The 12,395-nt window shown below is 39.0% G+C and overlaps 1 protein-coding gene across 9 annotated transcripts in view; it reads right to left on the bottom strand.

Annotated features, from left to right (window-relative positions):
* The window catches only part of fbrsl1 (fibrosin-like 1), a 227,704-nt gene that overhangs the window by 102,017 nt on the left and 113,292 nt on the right, over nt 1-12,395 (bottom strand). The gene's annotated exons all lie outside the window — the stretch shown is intronic.

Below are 12,395 nucleotides of genomic sequence, written 5' to 3' on the forward strand. Positions count from 1 at the left end.
GATTAGATGGTCTCAAATGGAGCATCAGTCCCACACACTATCATTTGCAGGAAAATTACTTCAGTAATGAAGAATCTAGGCCCATAAATCCTTGTGGCCTCACCTTCCTTCGCCGCCCAAGTCCCATTGGGGAGCTAGTAAAAAAAAACCTTTTAAAAAATTCATAGCGCAATTTTGCTCAAATCCCTCCCAGCAAGCACAATTATGGAACTTTCATCTCAATTGATTTATGTCCCCGGCTAGGAGCGGGAGGTGCATGGCTTAGAGACAGGTGGGGCTCGAAAAAGGGAAGGGAAAAACAAGTGGTAAATCATTGTTTTTAAAAGGGAGGGACCAAGGTATTTGTCACTTTGAATGTGTGTGTGTTGCATCCTGAATGACAGAGGTGTTTGCATGAAAGAGAAAGAGGGTAGGGAAGAGAGCGATTGGAAAGAGAGAGGGGCTGAACACCCGAGCCGAGAGGGAGATGGTAAGCGGAATTCCATTTGATTAATAACACTAATCAAATTATACAGTGTTCCTCTGTGTCCTGAAATCTGGGGCCATAATGTCCTCTAATGGCGAGGTTCATGGAGCTAAACTTCAGAGGGAAAACACGGTGCTGACTGCTGCACGCTTTAATGAAGGCAGTAAAACATCCATTTCCAGAAGCATGAAATGAAAGGCAAGATTGTAGATGTGCACCCAGTGGCTCAGCAACTGAACAAAAATGGAAAGCTGTTAACACAAAAGACAGTGTGAGACAAGGGGAGGGGAGGGGGGGGGGGGGGGCAAAGTCCTTGTAAAAAAATGAAGAAAAGAGAAAAGGGGAAAGAACGCCAACAATAAAGGATTAGAACCAGAAAAATGATAAAGTGAGGTGCAGAAGGCAAGTTTGCTAGATTTAGTCGGATAGCTGATTAAAGATGAACTGTCTGGTACACTTAGTGCAAGAGAAATGCATAACTATTTAGTCGCAGATGCACCTAACCTCAACGTTGTCCTCATACATCACAATTCCACTCCACATCCCTTTGTGTTATCCCGTCTGTCTTTCTGTTCATCCGTGCATCCAGCCATCCCTTCATCCCTCCATCCATCATCTGTCTGGCGATGGGCTGTACACAGAAGAAACCGCTGTCGGTTTTCTTTTGCTCACCCATCTATCATAATATTCAGTGAGCAAATTTGATTCTACCATGAATGAGGTGACATACAATAGTTCCCTGACCTCGGCAAATGGCAATCTGTAGCAGGTTTTCTTAACATTTCCAGGCATTACACTCAGATGCACTACGAATCCAGTAGGGCCAGGCCTGTATGTTTTTTTTTTTCATGTGTAAGGTAAGTGCCTTGGCTCCACAAGTTGGAAATCCCTGATCTAATTATCACTCTCCCAAATAAACACTTAAGTTATTAAGTGAGTCTACTATGTTGTAAGATGTGTCATATTTGTTGAATTTCTTTTGGGTATAGTTTTTTTTCTACTTCCAGCAATTCAAATTTCAATTGCAATTCTTCTCCTTATTTGTCACGGCAATTTAAAAACTAAATTGGAATGTAGAGTTCATTCTTAATTCAATTCTGAATTTTATACAACCCTGCAGGTCTAAACAAAACAAAATCATAATAATCCAACAACTGGTTCAGATTGATGCTGCTGGAGTTCTTATTCACTGGACTACATCACACTAGTCCTAAAACCCTCCCTTCATATACTATGAATACATTTTAAAATGTTACTGTTCATCTACAAATGTCTGAATGGTATTGGACCAACATGTATTCAAGGCATTTTTATTGCCTATGACTCTTCAAGGTTGTTGCATGCAGCCTTATTGAATGTTTCCAGAAGCAAAACCAACCAAAGTGAAGTAGCATTTTCTTTCTATGTTCCTCAACTTTGGAACACGCATATAAATCGATTGTTCACTGCTGGATGGTCATCATTTTAATACATCATTATTTTTTTTATCTCTATATGCAACCTACTTTCAGGTTGGGATGTTATTTTGATGTTTCTTGTTTTTAACCAACCCACACAGTAGGTTAGCCTTGCATTTGAATGTGCTCGCTATACAAAGAAAGTTGCCTTGCCTCGAATTGAAACATCTTTTGATTGTAAGCAATAAAAAAAAATGCCATTTGGGGAAAACAACAGAAAACACATTTCATCCTTATATGGGTGTCGTCCTTATTACAACTGCATGGATCAAGATCCAAACAGCCTCCATCCGAGTTGGATATAAAAGTTTTTTCACTTTTTTTTGAGTAAGAAAAACTCACATTTGGTGGGCCTACCCAAAAAAATTTAATCAGACACAATTACAGAGCCATCACAAAGAAATGTAATTGAATTGAAAGCTGACACAAGATATAACTACATTACAGCAGAGACATAGGGGGGTGGGAGGCACTCCTCTGGGACACGGCCTGTGGGGAGCTCATTACCGCCCAGCTTTGAATTATTGAGTGCTAAGGCAGTGACATTGATGAATAGAGGTAGGTGTCTAGCTGTAACACCTCAGCAAGTGTTTATCTCAACTTACAGCAACCTAAGACGTCTGAAAGAGGGATATGCCGCGGCATGAATATTGCACAGGAAGAAGTTGTAATGGTTCATAATTGAAAGGGTTCAGGCCACGGTTAAAGTCTCAAAGAGTGGATCCTTCTTGCCCCTTCCACCTTTGCATTTCACAGAGGCAAAATACAGTGCTCTCTGTTTTTTTCCATTAAAACAACACCATGTACATCTCCAAACCAGTCAGTGGAGCTTTGGTGGTTCTACCCCTGCACATTGAAAGTGTGCATCAAAAGCACACTTTTTGCGAAAATGTTTACATTCAAGCTTTGCCTTGATGAAAATGTACGCACAAATTTAGTCTGTCATCATCTCATTTTAGTCGCAGCAGCAGCAGCAGCAGCAGCAGCAGCAGCAGCAGGAAAGTGTGCGCAATTAAAAAAAACTTTGGCAAGTGAGATATTTGGCAGGCTCATATATACATCTAGTATACAAACCTTGGCATAGAATTGAAGTGCCTAGAAGTGTATCTAATGGTTCTTTTGCTCAGCTACATGCAAAGTAGAAAATGCAGTTATAAAATGGATTCAGTGTTGACAACTTGGCGACCACCTCTATTTGCAAGCAATAGACCTACAAATCTTTCCTGAAGAACAAAATGATGACAGTTTTGAGTATGAGTGTATACATTTAGTCATGTCACAGAGACCACCGTCCAAAAAGAAAATGGTAATTGCCAACTCCCGAGAAAGCTACACCTCCATAGCTTCTGCCACCAATCTCTATTATTCTTTTAACGCACTTGTCTCTTTTCACAACCCTCCTGTTCGCTTTCTCACAAAACATGAGAACTCAATTAAGTCAGGCAAAATGAGGACGTGGGGGGGGGGGGGGGGGGGTGAAGAGCTTGGAGACAAAGGGAATAGAAGCGAAGGTAGCCTGAACGAGCTGCGTCGATCAACGGCCTGGAAGCAGAGCACAGGGGTGACTGTGCAAGTGCATTCTTGACCCATTTTAATCCTGTCTGCAGTTTAAATACTGAAGATGAACGAAGGGCTCGCCATTACAGAGGGGGGTGTTGGGTAAACAGACAGGTCAGAAGTGGGGGGAAAAACAAATACAATAAAGGGAAAAGAAGTCAAGGAGAAGATAATTTAAAAACATGCTGACTCTCAGTCTTCAGCAAATTTACTACATAGACACGGGTAGGGTTTCAAACATTTGTTTTACACGGTTGGAAAAATAATCAATGATTAGTCAATTTAAAACAAACCTTATCCAGATTTACACAACTCAATCTATAAAACTGTCAGAGTTTTCCCAGACATAGACTTTAAAATCTATATAAGAATCACTGACAGAAGTGTAATCCCTGACAAAGTTCTTTTCTAAACGGTTACTGGTAGCCTGAAAAAATCCATCTGTGCTGCTTTGACCTCTGACCTTAACTCCTTTCTCAGATGTAATTCAAAATGAAATAGTTTGTTGGGCAGTTGCAGGACAATAATGCCTGGGAATTTGAATTGTGACCTCATAAGCACTCGGTTACAATGAGTTAAGTCAATGAATTACAATGAACACCGAACAAGGCCAAATTGTAGTAGCAGTCATTCGTAATGAATTGTCTCTTACGGCTAAACAGACCTAATTCAGATCAGCAAGTTTGTTTTTTTCACTGACACCCTCCTTCTTTTTTGTATTTGCATTTCAAATGCTGAAGGGAAGACGATGCTTGTATTTCCAAATCATGGTTGTGACCTCTGATGTCACATTTTGGCATGAGCGAATGTGCAGCTGAGACAACTGCCATCAGTCTTATGTGAGCTAAATCATGCTGCCTCATCCTTGCTACATTAGGTGGCGATGAGCCCACACAGCTCAGCTCAGTTTGTGATAACCTTGCAGTAAAACTGGCAGATAACCATCACTTTGCAAGGCATGCGTCACCTCGTTAGAGGTCGGCGGTTTAGACAAGCACACATTCAAAAATACGAGGTGATTTAAGGGCAGAATTGCTGTATTTCTTCAACTACGGAGGCTAAAAAGGTTACAAACACATTTCTAGTACAGCTGTTTTGTTCCAAATTTATGTTACGTTACAAAACTGCGTCACTGTGGAAAAGTGAATTCAAGAAAAAACTGCAATCCAACCCTCATTGTTTGAATAACAGTAAAACACGACATAACCCAAAGCGACATATTACTTACTCTTGATGACTTCAATAGCTAGCCTTCCAGAAGATTCAGGGGCTTTAAAAATTGGTTAACCTGTCCCTTCATCTGACTTGCCGTCTGAACCAAATCAGCCGACTAAAAGCACAAGACTGTTGAGCAAAGTACGTCAAGTCAGTCATAAGACACCCTTGGTCAATGGATGATAGTGTTCCTCGCATTAACCAAAATTAAAATTAGATCAATCTTTAACAAACTAATAAAAAACAGATGACACTTTCCCTCATTTATGCCGACTATCTTCACAAAAACCCCAGTGAAGAGTAAATTGCTCGTTATTCATGGAGTTAGCAAAAAGACGTTTTAAATGATGTGCCAGTATCTTTTTCATTTATGAAATGTGTCACAGTCAGAGATTTTATTTGTTTTTTTGCATATCTAGTATGTCCAATCGAATTTGAGTGTGAAGACAGCAGATAGTCTTGGTAATGATACTGATAAAATCTGAGGCAGTACAGGCATGGAAATGAATCAACCACACAATTTATTGCTTGATGATGAATACATGTATTTGTCTTTCTTCTACACATCAGCTGACATGATTGCCATTTAAAGCCTGGGGATAAGAAACTAATAAAAGACGTCTAAGTCTAGTGTTTGGCACAAGTTTTTTTCTAATAAAGTTTTTCTTTTTCCTGATAACAAGCCTTACATAACGGGACAACAAATATCATGGCTATTTTAGCCCCCACCCCTTGCAACTCCATGCATCTGGTCAATAATCCAAAAGAGTACGACAAGAGTACAACAAGAACAGGGATGACAATGGACATTTTTGACGTGCCTGCTATCCTGAATGCAGTCAACATTATAGCTTCAACGTTAGCTATCTGTCCTGTCTTTCGACCGACACAAATTAGTAAGCCATGAGAACCTTCAATCCTTCAGTACCTCGGTGTTCCTGATTAAATTCAAATTTGGTCAATGACAACATCCGAAATTGCACAGACAACAAAATTCATTCGTCATTATTTATGAAACTTAAATAATGACTGAAATAACTATTTGGCTCATGGTAGAATTGGAGAGCAACAGAATTGCTGTCAATCTTGATATAAAATAATCAAAATAAACATGTAAGAAATCATCCAGATTAATTAGTTTTTATTAATTAATCCAGTTGTCAATCTTATTGCTTACCGACCTCTCGAGAGTGGTCCATATTGTGGAGCTATGCTGGCCTCTTAGCATTTTGGAAAAAACGGCCCTGACCACCACTTGTGAGTAATGAAGTCTTGCTGGCAAACGGCCAAGTGGAAACGTTACTGACATCAATTTGTATTCTTCACATGTATCTTATATTATAAATATACACACCTAAATCCCCAGACTCCTGCGAGATGTATCCTTTGACCTGAACATAAACCAGAACAACTGAAAACACAAAAATGTGCCTTTCATAATTCTCCTGGGGCCTTGTGTTAGAAAATTTACCCCGGTGTTCCCTTTAATCCCTTGAGAATGAAACAGACAGACTTGTAGTTCAACCAGCATAGAAACTATATGCTATTTTGGAATTCTCTCATGGGTATGTCACATTCTCCTGATATATATCCATCTAATTACCATTACATTTAGGGCCCTACAATCATAGATTGGCGCCTGTGTGATCAGCGTAAAAATGGTGGTACTCTCATTTCTGTGCCAGCGCAAGTCTTGTCCAGGTGTTTGGGGCCGTATTGCACCTCTCTGGGCTTTCCGGTGCAAGGTGTTGCCTCATACCGGCTCAGCCTACAATTTGGTAACAGAAGCTAGTCTGCGCTTGTCCCAAAAATGGGCCTGCCATTTTTGTTCAACGTAATGATCTAGTTTGGTGTGCTTGTGAATTTGGTAGACACCCTTCGGGTCACCGGGCGTTACTTCCACACGCCTGGACATATCTCACAATCATGGTAACAAAACAAGACTACCGTATTTTCCAGACTATAAGGCGCATCTTCAATGAATGGCCCATTTTAAAACTTTGTCCTTATATAAGGTGCACCGGACTATAAGGCGCAACATTATTATTATTAATTTGAATCATTTAAATTAATCCATTGAGCAAATTATCCTTATCATCATTTAAAAAATATTTTTAGAGCACAACGGTCACTATATGGGGGCGGGAGTTGCCGGTCACATGCGGACGTAAAGTCATGCAGGTGCATCGCAGTCTCCAATTGTCCACGTCACATGGATGGCCAACTACATTATCCCCAAGGGGAGATCTTACAATTTACTGCCAATGTCATGCAGAGGCTCCAGCAAGTCTGTTTCTGTTTCCGTGAGGTCAAGCATGGCGAACGTGAGTTCACTGCACTGCAACCACCTAGATTTGAATGTAAATGAGGGATGTTGACGCAATTGTCTGGGAAAAGGCTAATTTTATCCTACGACAGCGCAAACGCCCCATTCCGCCCAATTGTACCTGTGCAAAATCTGGCAGAATACCAAAAGAGAACTCCACCCATGCGCACAGTTAGACTGCGCTCCATGCTAGACTTGCACCAGGAATGAAAATAAGGCCCTCATCATCAACTTATTCAGTTTCGCAAAGTTGCAGACTGCTTATTGGCTTTTGTAGAATAGATGGTGTATTTATAGAAGCAGAAAACAATAGTTGATTCCAACTACTAATCACGTGATTTTGTAGCTGATCCTTCTGTTTAGAAAACAAAGAAAAAAAATAAAAGCATTTGAGAACACTCTTTGGTGGACAATTACAAATGTTTTTTCTTGAATCTGCACAATAATTCAAGGATCAACATATTTAGTCACACAAATGCACAATCATCTTCAAGAAGAGATCATGCAGTTTTGAAACCTACTTTGCGCTTGCCAAATTCTTGTAAGAACCCCAGCCAATTAATTGTTGTTTTGCCAAAGTCAAGGACTACCGTATTGGCCCGAATATAAGACGACCCTGATTATAAGAACCTCGTTTGCAAGACTCACGTTTGAAAAAAGACTTTTTGAACGCAGAATTAAATTTTTATATAGAAAATAATTACAGGACATCTGAAACAAACGATTATAACAATATATATTCGAGAGAAAAAGTACGTTATTTGCCTCATTCAAATCATGCAAGAACTGTCCATCACATCTTAATATCTGATCATTTAAATATGTAAACTAAAGTGCAATCACATTTGTAAAGGAATGGCTTCTGGTTTTTGAAATGTAAATAAACCAATCTACTGTGATAAAACAACAAAATTGAAATAAGTGCATTAATCATCAAAGTGAAGTCTAACTGTAACTGTAGTCTTGAAACAAATCTGAATAAGGAAAAACATTGCAATAAAATAATGCAAACTGCTACCGCTATTTTTATTTTTATTCTTCGTGACAGGGGTTCGCTTTGGCCTGAGGAGTTAAGTTCAGTATTCGCTTTAAAGATATCTGACACCATCTAGCGTTGTGAATGGGTATCATGTCTAGACCCCGAATGTAAGACGACCGTCTTATTTCGATGCAAAAACACCGACTTATATTCGGGCCAATACGGTATTGCACGTCTTGACTTTGATTAAACATAAGTAAGCTGTTTTACATATCAGAATGGCAAAAAGAATGATGGGATGGATTATCGATCAAATTTGATTTAACCTATTGTCAATCCGATCACAATATGAAACAATATGTGAACAGTATTTAAATAACGTATTCACTGTATATCTTTATGTACTGTTTGGTAAGCATCAACAAAAGGTTTCTCAATCATTTTCAGCTTTAGTCTACTCTCATCGGTTTTCAAGGCCAAAGGACAAAAACATACTTCATTTGCACAAATTCAAATACAAAAGGCCAACTCATGATCAAGTGCAATGCGTGGCAATTAGCGGCCGGAGAGGAGAAATGTTGGATTAATTACAGCATTTTAAAGTGTTGAGGAGATAACGAGTTAGCGCCTGGTGACGGCGACAACTCTTCTTTTAATGAGCGCCATGGAAATTTATGAAACTTGAGATCAGGGACAATGAGGCGTTACGGGCTTGTCAGAAGCACTCCTGCTCACCCGCCTTTTGTCCTAATGAAGGCAGATACTTGTTTCTCTCTTTTCTTTCCTCCTTATGCAGATATTTTGTGACTCTTGTAGTGATTGATGGTCAAAGGTAAACGTAATAAAATTGGAATTCTCTAAAAATAAAAAAAAATAAAACCACATTTGCATCTATAATGCATTTACCATTCAAAATTAACATAATAAGTGATCACTTTTTAACATGTTTGGCTTTCAAATTTGAATAAGGGAGGAGTCCTTTACCTGGGAGCGATGTTAACTAGTAATACTGTAAAAAGAAAAGAAGAAACGCAAATACCTACACTAGGCTCCAATAGTCACCTAAAAGTAAGTACTACAAGAACAGTGATTCCTTGTTTTTCACGGGGAATGCGTTCTAGGACCACCCGCGAAAAACAAAAATCTGCAAAGTAGAAACGGTATATACATTGTTTAGAAATTTAAACATCATTTTGTTGAAATTTCATACATTTAGTGTTTCTTGTTGGCCGCTAGATAGCATGGGTGTATTATAAGTTAATTAGAAATAGTTACCTCGCATAGCAATGCAGTGTCCACCTTGAGAATTACCGCACTACCCTAACCCGGGGGACATGCACAGTGAAGCCAAAGTGACTCACGGTTGCACATAAATCTTCTATTGGATTGTGGTCCAGTACACAATATTAAAGCTTTTTTAATCCTCGCCAATACGTTTACGCTATATAAGTCTTTCCCATTCCCTTAATAACAATGTCCCACACTGTTCTGTGCTTGTATTGTACCTTTACAGTAAATAAAAGAACAAACCGACTCCATCTGCATCAGTCAGTGCCGCATTTTGCATTTCCTAAACAATGCTTTTTGCACGCTTGTCCGCAGTGACGCACATTACTCAGAGGCACGCCCCTTGCTATCAGCATGAATTCAAACGCCGTTCACCTGTCATTTATAAACTCATGAAGTAGCACATTTACAAAAGGTGAAGCACGAAGTGGTGAGGGATCAGTGTAAACTAGGGTTGGGAAGATTCACCTATATGCATCGGAAAATCGATACGACCTGTAAGATGCGGTTGCAGTGTATCGTATGGCACTGGATCGCATTGCTTTAAAAGTAAATCGTATTGGATTGCACCGTATCGCAGGCGATGGGAGAATCTTATCGCATCTTATCATTGGCAATTCCATGATTTGTGAATGCACCGAATCGTTGGCAGTGTATCGAGATGTGTATCATATCGCTTTGATGGTGAAGATTCCCATCCCTAGTATACACACTGTACTAGGGTTGGGAAGATTCACCGATATGCATCGGAAAATCGATACGACCTGTAAGATGCAGTTGCATCATATCGTATAAGATTCCCATCCCTAGTGTAATCGCTTAATTTTGTGACTGAATATAGAAGCCAAAACATCATGTTTTAACATGATGACCTATCACATTAAAATAAGTGCTTCATCAGTGGTGGGCACTTCCATTCTTGTCCGTCCGTCCTCTTTTTATAACAATTATCCTTCCGTCCATTTATCATTATCATTTATCATATATCCATCACTGATCCATCTGTCCATCCATCGTCAGTTGTGGAACAAAATCAAAAAGCCATCCATTCCTGCTTGCTGCGTAATCGTAGTCAGGGAACGGAGAGTAATGTTTCTCCAAGGCCAGAGTTGCCTACAGGGTTACGATTGTCGCACATCTTGAACAGGGGAAGCCCAGCGGGCCAACAACACACACCACAGGGAGACAGAGGTTACACTGCAGTCTTAGTTTATTTAGCACTCTTTCTCCTCCAGTACGTTTACTGAATTCCGGAGTAGTCATTGATATCGATACCAAGCACCAATACCACTAGTACTTTGATACATAATAATTTCCCCTCAAAAAACAATGACATCATTTTAAAGACCTACATATCCCAATATAGCAGAATACCTTAAAATCGCATGACGATACAATTTTCTATCCTTTTACTATCTTATAAAATCTTGTCTTATTAATTACATAAATTTTTGTTTTCTGATTTGAAAATGGTCACAAAAAGGTAGCAGTATTATTCTATTATATTATTTTATAACATTAATTTCTGTTACCTGATTGGAAAATGGTCACAAAAAGGTAGCACGTACTAATACCTAGAAATGAGGTTGGTATTGGCAGAGATACCTTGGTATTCAGCTTGCCCACCCCTAATTTAAAATTGGCAAAACACATTTCTTAGATAGCGTCATACGTCTGTAACATGTTCAAGCACTCTTGACCCATTTGAGTTGGATTGTTTCACAAGTAGCGTGAGTGCTCTTTATCGCACTCACAAACCGTATACTTTGAAAACCCTTGTTAATTTGGAAGGGGAGTAGTTTGGCACGGGATATTGTCACTTGTGTAACTGCATGTATACACAGTGTAGACAGTAGAGTATAATTGATCCCTCACCTCCTGCTGTCTTGTAATCTTCTTATGGATGCAGCTCAATTAAACCACCATCTGAACATAATTAAATGAAACACAGCAGACTCTATATTTGCCATAAAGTGTGAGAGTTGTTATGATGTTGCCTTCGATTCATCTCGACTATGCTGGCATCAAGACCTTGGAGACAGACGTATATTGTGTCGCATTGTGACAGAAACAAACAGTTAATCATGTTTGGGTTCAGTTGAATACAAAGCTGTGTCAGCCTATGATGGACTGAATAGGGAAGATAACCATACATTTTATTGTATAGGAAAAATAAAGAAATAAAATACAGAAAACAGATCTAAGTTAATATAATAGCAACTGACCCTAGAGTGACTGTACACTCAGTCTGACCAGAAAAGGCAATGGCCAAAATATTTGTATTATTTTAGTAGGGGTGGAACAGTTATGTGCTCACGGTTTTGGGTTAGGTCAATCAATTATGTTTGGTATAGTTAGGTTAAAAGTGAAAGTATATGTACAACATTGTTATTAATTACCATTATTTTCATGATGTTGATGATTGTTAATATTTTGTTGTTTTAGTTACGCAGGCATAAAAAATAATTGATCTTCGATGGGATGGCACAATCAACCTGTGTATCCACTTGGTGGCATTCACACAACAGAATAAAAAACATTCAACCCTGATATTTTACAATGTATTACATCAAATGTTGGCCACAGTGGGTATATCATGTCCACAATCTACAAGAATATTGTTATTCCAATTCCTGCTCACACATCTGGTCCATATTACATGCTAATCACACATCTAACAAGATATAATTTATGGAATGTTTTAAGATTCTTGAATTACAATCGAGACATAGCTCTATAATGTATGTTCAAAAGAATCTTACTTTTACCATTCCTTTAGTGGCTGTGAAAACACTTTCCTCACACTTTAAGATCTACTGTATGAGAAATAGTCTGCCATGTTTATAATTATTGTAAAGGTATTGACTAGCCCCTGAATCTCCACATCAAGGCTGCTGACCTCTTACCCATTTGTGGTGGGAAAACCAGTCATTTGTGTTGACTGCAAAAGCCTACTGGCGTGAGCAAAAGAGGATCTTAACACCAAAGAAGATGAAGCCCTTAGGATGGTGTTCTTGTCAATAAAAACAGGTGTTAACCAGCTTAGCTAAGACGTTAAGAGCTTGGATAATCCTAGCCCGAATCCAAGCAAAATTGAGCTCTTGAATA

Source organism: Syngnathus leptorhynchus, chromosome 4, assembly GCF_054491065.1.
Source record: "Syngnathus leptorhynchus isolate UIUO chromosome 4, UIUO_Slep, whole genome shotgun sequence".
Taxonomy (NCBI): domain Eukaryota; kingdom Metazoa; phylum Chordata; class Actinopteri; order Syngnathiformes; family Syngnathidae; genus Syngnathus; species Syngnathus leptorhynchus.